Genomic DNA, 13,061 nt, shown 5'->3' with positions numbered 1-13,061 from the left:
GCCAATCATTGATCCATCATCGCAGAGCCAGCCTACCATCCAACCTATTTTCCATGCACCACAAGGACCATCCATGATGCCAATGAATCATAATTCTACACTGCCCAACTGCACGGAGGAACGACTCCCACTGTCATCGGTCTTTCCACACACAATTCCTACCACTATTACCTCACTCACCTCCGTTCCATTCCAAGACAGGTTCACTGCAAACTCAATCAATCAGCAACAAAAATTCTCATCCGAGCATGATTTTCTGACAACCCCTGTAAGTGATTACCTGAATTTCTCTGATCATATGACGATTATGTCTATGGAGGCTCCACCAATCACATCCTTGCTTCAAGGTGATCCTGTTGCTGTTCTCCATGCACACCTTAACACCATAGAAGGTTTAGATCTTGGCCCAATTTTTGAGAACCCTACAGAGGTGCCAATGGAGCAGCAGGTGCCAGTAAGGGAAACAATTGGTGCTTTTGATAATATTGCACAGGGTATGCCGGGATCCATGATGAAAAATGAAAGAGAGGGGCATATATATGAGTGCAAGATTTGCCCTGCTAAATTTTCCTCAGCACAAGCATTTGGTGGACACATGAGCCATCATAGCAAAGCTAAGAAAAAGGAAACTAACTAGACTGCTTCTGCTCTGGCACCAAATAATACAAAAAAGGCAAAAACCTAATCGCCATATCGGTCATAATGATTGATGAGTATATTTCAAAGATCCAAATTGAGATGAGCTCAGTGCAATGGCATGTAAAAGAAGTTAGCATAAATCTTGTTTCCGGGAGTTATCAACCATAAATAATAGTCAATGACTAGCTATGATGTTTCATGTTTCAGCACTTATATGCTTCTGATGTATTGAATTCATAATATGTTGGGTATTGTATATTTCCATTTTTAATAATTTATGAACAAACTGTGCCTTGTGGTGTATGTTTCCTTAATGGTTTTACTTTGTTATTTCTTTAATTTGTAGTTTATTTTCAAACACATGCTTTGCACACAAACTTGAAAACTCCGCCAGTATCAATTAATTTTGTTCATTATTTTTTATTTATGATGTGATGGTTCCAACCTCTTTAATTTCTATTTGGCTGTGAAATCGAACCCATATGTAATTGATCGAGAAATAATAATAATTAGTTGAACCCACATTTGTTTTCTAGCAATACTATTTCTTCGGCTGCAAAGCCCACTCGAGATTTATTTTTATGATCATATATCTATATTTTCATTAGTTTGTAAGTTTTGAATTCTTTCGAACAGGATGGATCAGTCTACCATTGTGCAAAAGCAGGACACATGAACAAGCAAATGAAACAGAGCATCAATGCATAATAAATATGACAATTTAATTAGTATAATTTTTCTCAATTACACAATAAGTACAAAATGGGCTGATAGCAAACCATCTGGATTTCAAAAGACTATGTATATATGAAAGTATCTTTTTCATTAATTTTCAAACTCTACCATGGAAGAAATAATGGCAACCTTGTTATCATTAGGCTAATTAGGATAAGACTCTATACCTCTCGGCTGCATGATGGTCAACACGGGTGGGGAGAGTTTGCATGTGTTTTACTAGTTGTGCTTTCCTTCACTATGTAATCCTTTGTTTTGTGATTGCACTTTTTTTTCCTTACAATGCAGAAGATCTGAATGTTTATATTGTGACCGCATCATATGCAAAGAAGATTTGATATGCTTTTGGGTCTCATGTCACTACACTTTCCCTCAAAAAGACCCGGTGTCATCAGCTTTTAAGGATTCATGTTTCGTGAGCTCCATGTATAGAGTTCCTCTTCTTCACTTCACCTAGGTATAGGTACATGCAAATGTTTTTTAAAAAAAACTTGGTTGACATGTTGTGGCATTTGACTACACATTTCTTGATTCTTGGTATTGATTTGTAATCACAATACCTCTTAACTAAAAACATTCCTCAAAAACATCATGCTCCATCTGTGCATTATTCTTGTAGGCCTTGCTTCTTATTTTCCACACAAAAAACAATTGGTAACTAATCAAAATTTGAACAAAATTGTCCCAAGATTATTTGAACAAATATGGTTCAAGCCTAGCTTAGGTGCTGACTTCACTGAATACCACGGCAGTCCTGGCATTTATTTAAAAATGTGGTATGGTGCGGTGCTCTGAATACCTCTAGGATGTAAGGGGTCAAATAAATTCAAGAGACTAAATTTTATAAGGGATAAATAATTACTGAAAGAAAAAAATATAAGTAACAAGTATCAAAAGAAAAAAAATGCATAATTGTCAGGAGGTGAACCAAGATTAGGCCCGCTGTACCCCACACGGAGGCCCTACTTGTCAGGCCAAAAGGTTTGACGAAAGGGAGGGGAGATTGGTTTCGTCAATGTTTTTCACCAAAATTCTATTACTTTTTACACCAGCAATTTCCTATACCCACCTCTTATACCCACATATTACTTTCCTTTAGTACACACATACTTTCCTTTGCACATACGTTAACCCATAATTCAGGTCATTTTTTCTTTTGGAAGGATAATAATTGACATCATTGTTTATGAAATGATAATAATTGACATCATTGTTTATGAAAGGAAAAGAAAGACATATATTATTTTTAGAAGAAAAATAAATGGCATCGTTGCTTAATGGTTTTGGATGGATATTAATTGACATCATTGCTTTATGGAAGTAAAAGAAAGATGTGTATTATTTTTGTAAAAAAATAAATAACATCATTGCTTGATTGAAAAAAAATTAAATACGTGCCTGTGGCACGTACATCTTCCCTAGTTTAACATAACAACCATACAAATAAAGGGGGTGTGCACTACCGTAGCCAGGCTTAAGCAGGCCAAGGCTAGCTCCTAGCTTGGCTTGAGTTAAGCCTAGCAACCAATCACAACTATATTGTTTTCCAAATCTAATACTCGTTTCAATGAGCAATAATTCACTATTTCTTACACAGAAGAAATGGAAGCTAAATTTCTCGAAGAAAAAAAAGATAGTGTAGAAGAATCTCAACATCGTCCAGAAGCATTAGTCCATTTTGCTTTGCAAAGAGGAAACCATCACCTTCAATGAAGGAAGTTGGCAGTACAAACTCCAAACATACATAACATGAAATTACTTCATTTGAAAGCCATACCAGGACAACTGACATCTATTTTGGAATGATAAGGGAAGTCGTACGACATGTCTTCTGCTCTCAGACCCGCATTTCTCAAAGTTTTGACAACTTCCTTGTGGACAACTGCATTTCCTTCTGGTGTCAGATGTAGGCCGTCACTGACAGATCAATACAAAAACATTTCCAATGATTATTGATGTATTAGGTTCGGGAAGAAACATAGGAGTTTAGGAAAACTGTTCTCTTCTGCTTACAAGACTATACAATCAAGTTTGTCTATACTGCAGACGAAAACACTAGTTTTGCAGATAGAAACAAACAAAGTCATTGACCTATTAAATTTATTGGCCAATATTCATAGTTGGAATCCCGACAAATCTATGCATGACGTTAACTGCATAATAATACCATTCTATAAACAACAGTTTGAAACCAAAATACGAAATAAATGAAACAACGATTTACCAACAATGCAGGATAAAGGCCATGCCAAGAATCTAGATTTCATCTAATAAAATTAGCTTACATTTACAATTGATGGAAAAGGACGCGACATCAATAAACCCACTGTATCATTCCAACAAGAAAATATAATGTAAATAAGACATCTAACGTTTGGAATTTTATCACGCATCAGATTATCAAAAATGACTGACAATAGAAATTGTTATATAGAACATCTTTTACGCACTTACTACACATTACTTGGAATATAAGGTTACAGCTGCTATAGTGCTATGTACAACAAATGCGAAGTTTCGAACCATAAGTATTAACTTAGGTAAAGCGTCTGCCCCTTCAGTTTCCTGCAACTTTGACCAAATATTAACGCAGGATATATGCATTTCTCTGGCTAGCTCAATGCATTGACCAGCATAGACACCAGCCATCTCATTTGTCCTTTCAGGTAGCTTCCTCTCATTCTTTCCATACAGTGACCTTTGAAGAGTAAATCATCAGGGAATCACAATAAGATATCTAATGCATGTTAAACCTTATGGCAAATGAAGCATTATAGGTTACTATGTGGAGATAAACAAATGAAAGCCAGATAACAATAACAACAACATAGCCTTTAAGTCCCAAGAAAGTGGGGGTATGCTAGAGGTGAAACACACGAGTCACCAACAAAAAGAGAAATTCGTAAAAAGTTTGCATTAATAGTAGTGATATATTAGTATTGAATGTAAATCCTAGTTTAGTCATGTTGATTACTGCATCCCAATCCTAGCACTTCTATCTAAGAACAATTATTTGGGTATATTAATAAAGAAAACCAAATGATAATTCTAAATCATGTAGCAAAGAAATAAAAACGAAATTGACTGAAAAATAATTAGTGTAAATACATTTTAGCTCACTCTGGAACAAGTCTAGAAAAATACCATGAGCAAATAGAACTACAGCCCAACTACTAGTCATACCGAAATATTTTGTATCATCTTCCAGTCACACAACAACAATTAAAATCAACACCATGTCTTTGATTTTTATTTATTACTTATTTTTAATAGTCATAAGCTAAAATTACAAGAACAAACATATCAAAAAGAGTTCAGCAAGTGATACTGTACCAACTGTGCAGATCTTCCCTTCCTTCTTCATCGATAGGAGGTGGTGTGATAAGTACAATAACCATGGAATTGGAACAATCCTGCATTGAGGTTACAGTAAAATTTGCAAAAACAGCTTTAAAGAATGACAACTGAATATCGATCGAAAATGTCTATAAAATAAACTAATACCAGTATCGAATCTATAAATGTTTCTCTTTCAATGATTACATACGAAACTATGTAACTGACTTAGACTAACTTTTACTATAGTTTTTGTTGGTGTATATGTGAGCCCATGTATTTGGCCCATCTAGAGGCCCATGTATAGCTACTATATTGCGCATCCTTCTAGGGTTTGGATGAATATAAGGAAATTAATCCTCAAAACATGGTATCTAGCCTTCTCTTCCCTCCCCCCCTCCCTCTAGCCGCCGCGGGCCCCACCTGCCGCCGCCGCCGCCGCCATGGCCGGTCGGCCGCCGGCGCCCCCTCCTCTCTCCTCCTTCCCTCCCCTCCCCTCCTCTCCAGCTGCTGCGACCGCTGCCGGCGCGCGCCGTCCCTGGGGGCCCGGATCTGCAGCCCCCACCGCCGCCGCCGCCGCCTGCGGGCGCTGATCCAGCACCGCCGCCGCCTCCACCCATCCCTACGGGCGCAGGCCGGCCGCTCCTGCCGCCTCTGGCCGCCCCCGTCGCCCCTCCTCTCAATCTAGGCGCAGGGGCCGCAGCTGCCGCCGCTGCTGCCGCAGCTGCTGTGGGCTTGGGGGGCTTGGGTGCGGGCATGCTCGCCGCCGCAGTCGCCGCCGCAGCCATGGGCGCGGGCGTGGGTACCCCTCCTCCCTGGCGTGGGTTGGGCATGCACCCCGAGGATGCACTGTTTGCCGCCGCCGCCTTCCACGGGATGCCGCCCCTCATCACGGGATGCCGCCATGGCCCTCCTCGCCGCCAAGTCCGAGGCTACGGCGGCTCAGGAGCGGGTCCATGCGGCTTGTGGCGGAACCACCCAAACTACTGGGCCCGGGTGCACTGATCTTTGTTGCTAAGCAACTTTGACCCAAATTGGCACGCACCGGTAGTTCCTCGAGTGAAGCCTCGATTAAAGCCACGCTATTCCAGGATCAGCAGACAACACTCACACGAAGGTGAGCCCAGAGATTATAACACAGAACATTTCATACATCTCAGAGTGATTGCAGCGGAAAAGAAATTTATTACAAACCAGGTTTAGAATAGTAAAGTACTACAGAGTTCCATCTACTCAAATTATTCAAATTTCATTGTTCAGCGAAAACAGAAAAAGATAACTAGCGAAATAACGTGATGCATCGATAAAGCCCGTACGAAAGCGTCACTCAGCAGGAGGGCGATCAGCACCCGCTGAAAGACCATCCCACTCCACAGACCAACCCGGAGGTAAGGTACACGACCAAGAAAGACTCGCAAACAGATCCTCAAAGTTAGTACCTAAAAAACAGTGCCACAAGCAAGGCTGAGTATACTAATACTCAGCAAGACTGAACCGTCTTCGAATATAACATAGTCCGATAACTAGACATGCAAGGCTTTTTGGTTGGTGGGGTTTGTTTTGCCAAAATGCCGCTAAATGTTGATCCTTACTTTCAGGTTTTTACTTAGCCATATTCTAGTTGGATTAACCATTCTAAATTGGCAACTAACTCTACACAAACATTTAATCAACCAGCAGTATTATCATCATCATGTTACACTTTGTTACTCTGTGTGACCGAAAACATTAAGCAATCTCATGCCGTGAGAGGCAGACGATTCCGAATCGAATTTCAACCTGGCCAGGGGAACCTAGACCACACGCATGGGGATCGACTTCGCTCCCGCCCACGCTACAGTTCCCCTTTCTTTCCAGTCCGTGGATCCGGGGCACCCTCCCCGACTACAGAGCCCGACGTCTCTGCACCCGTACATCGCGACAAAAATTAAACCTACTTCTACCAAGAGGGTGCAAAGTTCGTTCCACTCGCCGGTCCAATCAGGTACTTAAGCTTACCGATTACCATATTTCTCGGCATGTGGATAGTACTTTCAAATGCTTAACGCAATGAGCCACACACTGCGACCTTAGCCATTTTTGACTACACCAACGGGGTATCACAACTACACAACCCCGCCCGTTGTCCTTATATTTCAGCAGGAATTAAAGTCAGTCAAAAACCTATTTGCTCGCGAGAGGCAGGAAACCACTCGACTTCTACCGTACCTAATTAGCATGGCAACCAGTCCATAAAAAGATCCGGTATCAAACATAGGTACCTAGGGATCATGCATCTAAGGTTTCCGATCAACGCCTAGAAAATTTAAATGCAGAAAGAAACTATTACAACACATTATAAATAGCAAAAATGAATAATTCGGAAAATAAGGCATAATGCACCGGGGCTTGCCTTCTAGGGCACTGTCAGGCAGAAAAGCCTCTGGGGCTTGGCCCAGGTCTTGAGACAAGTTAGCACAGTTCAGATTAACCTCCTGTTCCACACGAGAGTCCGCGGGCACCAGTTCGTAGTCACCGTCTGCGAGATTAACCGTTTCTATATGCAATGCAAGATTATGAGTTATTCATGAATATCAATCTCTTTCCTTCACGATAAAGTTTTAGTTCAACAAAAGTGAATTCAAAGATGATCTTATCAATTTCATTTCATGGGCAGTCATTTATAGAGTAGTAAACATGACTATGATTCTTCATGAATGGGTGGGGGTTTTGGTTTTCATTTTTAAATTTAACACATAGCATGCTTTCATTATTTCAAAACTTCAATCTACTCATGGCTAGGGATGAAAAACTAAAGTAACACAGGTCCAAACTTAAGCACTTATGGTATAAATTTTCAGATTCTAACCATAGAGCAATTACCACAACTATTCATGTGAGTAGATTACTCTAGTTACTTCACCTTTTTGTACAGAACGTTTAACCTAGGTTCTGGTGCTACAAATTTTACGGCAGTATCTACAAAGCATCTACTCAGCACTGAAATTTAACCATATTTTATTCACTTATACAGCCGTGGTGACAAAAAGAACAAAAACAGCAAGCCAAAAAATAAGATTAATTCTACAGAGAGTTGTACTAGGGATATGGTTCTCAAATTTTTACCAGGGTCTATTCATGAGCAAAACATACTCCCGAAAATGTTTCAAGATTTATATCCACCAATTAAATTAGTTATGCAGTTAACTTAACATGAGTTAGCCATAATTTCTCAAAGTTCATTTTTCCAGTAAAGCATGTGAAATTTTTATTATAGACAGAACATACTCTAAAAAAGAATATGTCCAAAAATCATGATCAGTTATGGTGTGGTTTACTCAAAACAAAAATAGTAAATCTAGCCATAAGATGCTAAGCATGATTATTCACCAGAGCAAAACTCAGTAACTACAGCTCAAAATTTTTAGGCAAGACCAGAGAACTAAAGTGAGACTTCAGAAATAAATATAGATTTTTCTGAGTATACAAACTATATATGATGAGTTAAGTTTATTAAACAAGCATAAAACATGGTGTATAGCAAATGAACTCTAATAAATTTGAAATTTTGTTTTTAACAATTTTTCAGATACACATGTACGCACTAAAATTTTCAGAGCAAGTTCATGTATATATCATCTAGTATTAAATCGAGAAAGCTAGCAACAGATTAGAGAATATTGATTGTTCCAACACGATAACTATTTTGGTTGGGTTTCATATTTTTACTGTGATCTTAATATTCCATTAGTGATAACATATCCAAAAATCAAGGTCATTTGTTGAGTAGAACTTCCTGAACATGCATAGGTCGATTTTCTTATTCTTTTTCCTAGATTAAATTTGGTTGAGTTTCTGCAGGTGTGAATGTTACAAACTTTGTAGATTTTGTTACACGGATTTTTCTGTGATTTATTTTGCATTTTAGAAGTTCACTAGTATACACTGGAATTCTTGCAAACACACACTTGAACGAAAAAAAGAAATTACAACCGGGTCCTTCGCCGGCCTTCTCCGCCGTGGCATCTTGCCGGTGGTGTTCTGCTAGGCAGGGCTTACCGGGGCTGCCACGGGGAGGCGCGTGGGAGAGTAGAGATCGAGGAACACCTACCCTGGTCGGCGTTCGAGGCTTCGGTGCACGGAATCGAGCTCGTCGGCGTCAATGGCAGAGCGGAAGTTCGGGTCGCCGGCGTTGTAGGTGAAGGAGAGCTCGGGGTAGGGGAATAGGGTGCGCACGAGCACCGCGAGAGCTTGAGGATGCGCCTGGGGTAGCTGTCGTGCTCGGTCTGCCTCTGGGCTGGCCGGTCCGCGGTGAGCCCGAGCTCGCCGGCGGCGGCGCAAAAGGGGAACGGCGTCGGGAGAGGGAGGGGGTTCGATTCCGCGCGCGTGTAGCTTAACTAGGAGTTGGCGAAGCTGCTGCGGTGGTTGGATGGGACAATGTAGGGCTGTGGTGGCGGGTCCGCGCGAGCTAGATCTCGCCGGCCATGGCGGAGCGGCAGGAGGAGAAAGAAGGAGGGGAAGCCGCGCGATGGTGGAGTTCTGGGGGTACTTATAGGCCAAGGAGCTCCTGGGCGAGTGGAGTAGCGTCTGGGGGAGGTTGATTTGGTCCGGGGTGCACGACGCCGGGCTGGCGGGGCGAGCGGGCGGCGCTGCGCATGGCGGGGGTGACGTGGTGGCTCGGGAGAGCGCCTGGGACGCGTGTGCGCGTGAGGAGGTGCCAAGGGGCGGCCAAGTGGCGCTGAGGGGTTTCCCCGGGTCCATTTGGCCGCAGGCGCGCGGTGGACGAAGTCCACCAGCGGCGTACGGCGGGCGGCGGAAAACAGAGCAAGCCGGGAGGAGAGAGATGGAGATAAGGGCATATCTGCTATTTTGAGGGCTCAAATGAAAAAGTGTTGAATACCAATCTTGCATAACTTTTCAAGGTCTACAACTTTAGTGTTATGAAATTTTTCATTTGAAACTCACTTTTTGAACTATTCGTAAATTTGAAATCTTGCACAAGTGGGCTTTGGTTTTATTCTGTTTTTAACTGATTTTTGACTGAAATTCAATTGAGCACATGTCAATTGAAGTACCTCCCATGAGCCAACAAAAATTTTGTGCACATTTTTGAATTGAAATTTGAGTAGCTTTTCACTCCTTTTCCTTTCTCCCTTAATTTATTTTGTTTACTTTGACTTTTATTTGACCCCTTCTTTTTGAATTAATTTCCCCCATTGTTATTTTAAGGTTAAAGAAAGTACAGTGATATGTATTTAAGTGTACTGACACCTGAGGTGTCACAACCTACCCCCCTTTAAAAGAATCTCGCCCCGAGATTGGATGATTGAAAATTAGGTAGGGAAGTGATATACCTGAGGTGGAGCTAAGAAAACCCGAATAATGTCGATTAAGATAATTTTCCGTCTCCCAGGTGGCTTCTTCTTCAGTGTGATGAGACCACTGAATTTTATACATTTTTACCACCTTTCGATGAGTACCTCTCTCTTTTTGATCCAGAATTCTGAGTGGATATTCGGTATAAGAGAGATCGGGCTCCACTAAAATTTCTTGTTGATCGATGATTTCCGTAGGAACTCGAACACATTTCTTGAGTTGGGATATGTGGAAAACATTATGGATGGCGGCGAGTCGTGAAGGAAGTCGCAAACGATAAGCCACAGGTCCACATTCTTCAATGATTTCATATGGCCCGACATAGCGAGGTGTAAGCTTACCCTTGACTCCGAAACGTTGAATGCCTCGAGTTGGTAATACCCGTAAATAAACGTGGTCACCAACCATGAACTTCAGAGGATCCCTTCTTTTATCAAAATAACTCTTTTGCCGAGACTGGGCTGCTCGGAGATTGGCTTGTACTATTTTTACTTTTTCCTCAGCCTCGACCACCAATTCGGGTCCAAATATTTGACGTTCTCCCGTCTGGGACCAACTCAAAGGAGTTCGACACCGTCGAACATACAGGGTCTCGAATGGTGCCATTTTCAGACTGGCCTGATAGCTGTTGTTATAAGAAAACTCAGCCAAGGATAAACATTTGTCCCAGTTCTTGTCATAATGAATGACACATGCCTCAAGAATTTGATTCACCCTTTCGGTCTGTCCGTCAGTCTGTGGATGGTAAGCTGAGCTTCGAATTAGTTTAGTTCCGAGAGCCTCTTGAAGCTACTCCCAAAACCTTGCCACAAACTAAGGACCACGATCCGAGATAATAGTTTTGGTTACACCATGTAGACAGACAATCCTATCGATATAGATTTCAGCATATTTCTTGGCTCGATATTCAGTATGCACTGGAATAAAATGAGCGGTCTTTGTGAGCCTATCGACAATGACCCAAATGGAATCATGATGTTGAGAGGTATTTGGTAAGCCCACAATGAAATCCATGCTGATATCTTCCCATTTCCAAGACGGAATTGGCAGAGGTTGGAGAGTTCCAGCAACTTTCAAGTGACTAGCCTTTACTCTTTGACATGTGTCACACTCTGCAACATATTTGGCAATCTCTCTCTTCATGCGAGTCCACCAGAAATTTTGTTTGAGATCTTGATACATCTTGGTGCTACCCGGATGAATGGAAAATTTAGAGAGATGCGCTTCGTCTAGGATTTGTTTCCGCAGCTCATGATTTTTGGGAACGACTAGGCGATCCTCGAACCACAAAATTCCTTTATGGTCCACTCGGAAACACTTGTATTTATTTTCACCTTCTTCTACTTGCTGCTTGATGATACCAACACTTTTGTCATGTAATTGTGCCAAGATGACCTTGTCAAAAAGTGTCAGTTCCCCCGAAATATGATTCAAAGAGCCCTGAGGAATGATTTCCAATTTCAGCCTTTGCATTTCATCACACAATGTGTCATTATATGACTCCACTGAAAGACAATTGCAGTGAACCTTACGACTGAGTGCATCGGCTACGACATTGGTTTTGCCCGGATGATAATGAACTTCCAGGTCATAATCTTTGATTAATTCCAGCCATCTTCGTTGCCTCATATTCAGTTCGCTTTGGGTGAAAATGTATTTGAGACTCTTATGGTCGGTATAGATATTGCAATGAGTGCCCATAAGATAATGTCTCCACATCTTGAGAGCATGAATAACTGCGGCTAGCTCAAGATCATGAGTGGGATAGTTTAGCTTGTGTGGCCGAAGAGCTCGGGAAGCATATGCTATAACCCGATTGTCCTGCATAAGAACACAACCAAGACCAGTACCTGAAGCATCACAATAAACATCGTAGGATTTATTGTTGTCAGGTTGAGCTAAGACTGGTGCTGTGGTAAGATGTGCTCTCAATGTATGGAATGCTTCATCGCACTTCGCATCCCATTTAAACTTGACATCCTTCCTTAGTAGTTCTGTCATGGGTTTTGCAATTCTAGAGAAGTCCGGAATAAATCGGCGGTAATATCCCGCCAAGCCGAGAAAACTGCGAATCTGATGAACTGAAGTAGATGGTTTCCAGTCCATCACTTCTTGTACTTTGCTGGGATCAACTGAGATGCCTTCACTAAATATAGTGTGACCCAGAAATTTGACTGTGTCCAGCCAAAATTCACACTTGGAGAATTTGGCGTACAGCTTATGATCTCTGAGACGTTGAAGAACAATGCGCAGATGTTGTTCATGTTCTGCCTCATTCTTGGAATAGATCAGAATGTCGTCGATGAAAACCACGACAAACTTGTCAAGTTCCGACATGAATACCGAGTTCATAAGATACATGAAATAAGCTGGTGCATTGGTGAGACCGAAAGACATAACCAAATATTCATAAAGACCATATCTAGTTGAGAAGGCGGTCTTGGGAATGTCACAAGGCCGGATTTTAATTTGATGATACCCCGAATGAAGATCAATCTTGGAGAAGATCTTTGCTCCAGCCAACTGATCAAACAGTACATCAATGCGGGGAAGTGGATATTTATTTTTGATGGTCACTGCATTGAGAGGCCGGTAATCAACATACAACCTCAGACTGTCATCCTTTTTCTTTGTGAACAATGCTGGACAGCCCCAAGGTGAAGCACTTCGGCGAATAAAACCCTTGTCCAGAAGTTCTTGCAGCTGGATTTTTAGTTCAGCTAATTCTTTAGGCGGCATTCGGTACGACCTTTTTGAAATAGGTGCTGTACCAGGCTGAAGTTCAATGACAAATTCGATCTCCCGGTCTGGCGGCATACCAGGTAAATCGTCCGGGAACACATCTGCATACTCACGGACTACCGGAATATCTTCGAGACAATTATCTTTCATGGCATAGGCACAAGAGTGGTTGCATGGTTGATGAGGTAAATATAGGACCGAATGACCATGAGTGGGAGAATTTATTTCAACGGCTCGGGAAGAGATATCTAACA

The 13,061-nt window shown here is 41.7% G+C and overlaps 1 pseudogene; it reads right to left on the bottom strand.

The window, feature by feature from the left end:
* Positions 1 to 2,916: 2,916 nt before the first annotated feature.
* The window catches only part of LOC120673361, a 34,143-nt pseudogene continuing 23,998 nt past the window's right edge, over positions 2,917 to 13,061 (bottom strand).

This window comes from Panicum virgatum, chromosome 5N (assembly GCF_016808335.1).
Source record: "Panicum virgatum strain AP13 chromosome 5N, P.virgatum_v5, whole genome shotgun sequence".
NCBI classification, from domain to species: domain Eukaryota; kingdom Viridiplantae; phylum Streptophyta; class Magnoliopsida; order Poales; family Poaceae; genus Panicum; species Panicum virgatum.
This window is presented reverse-complemented; position numbering and strand designations above follow the sequence as displayed.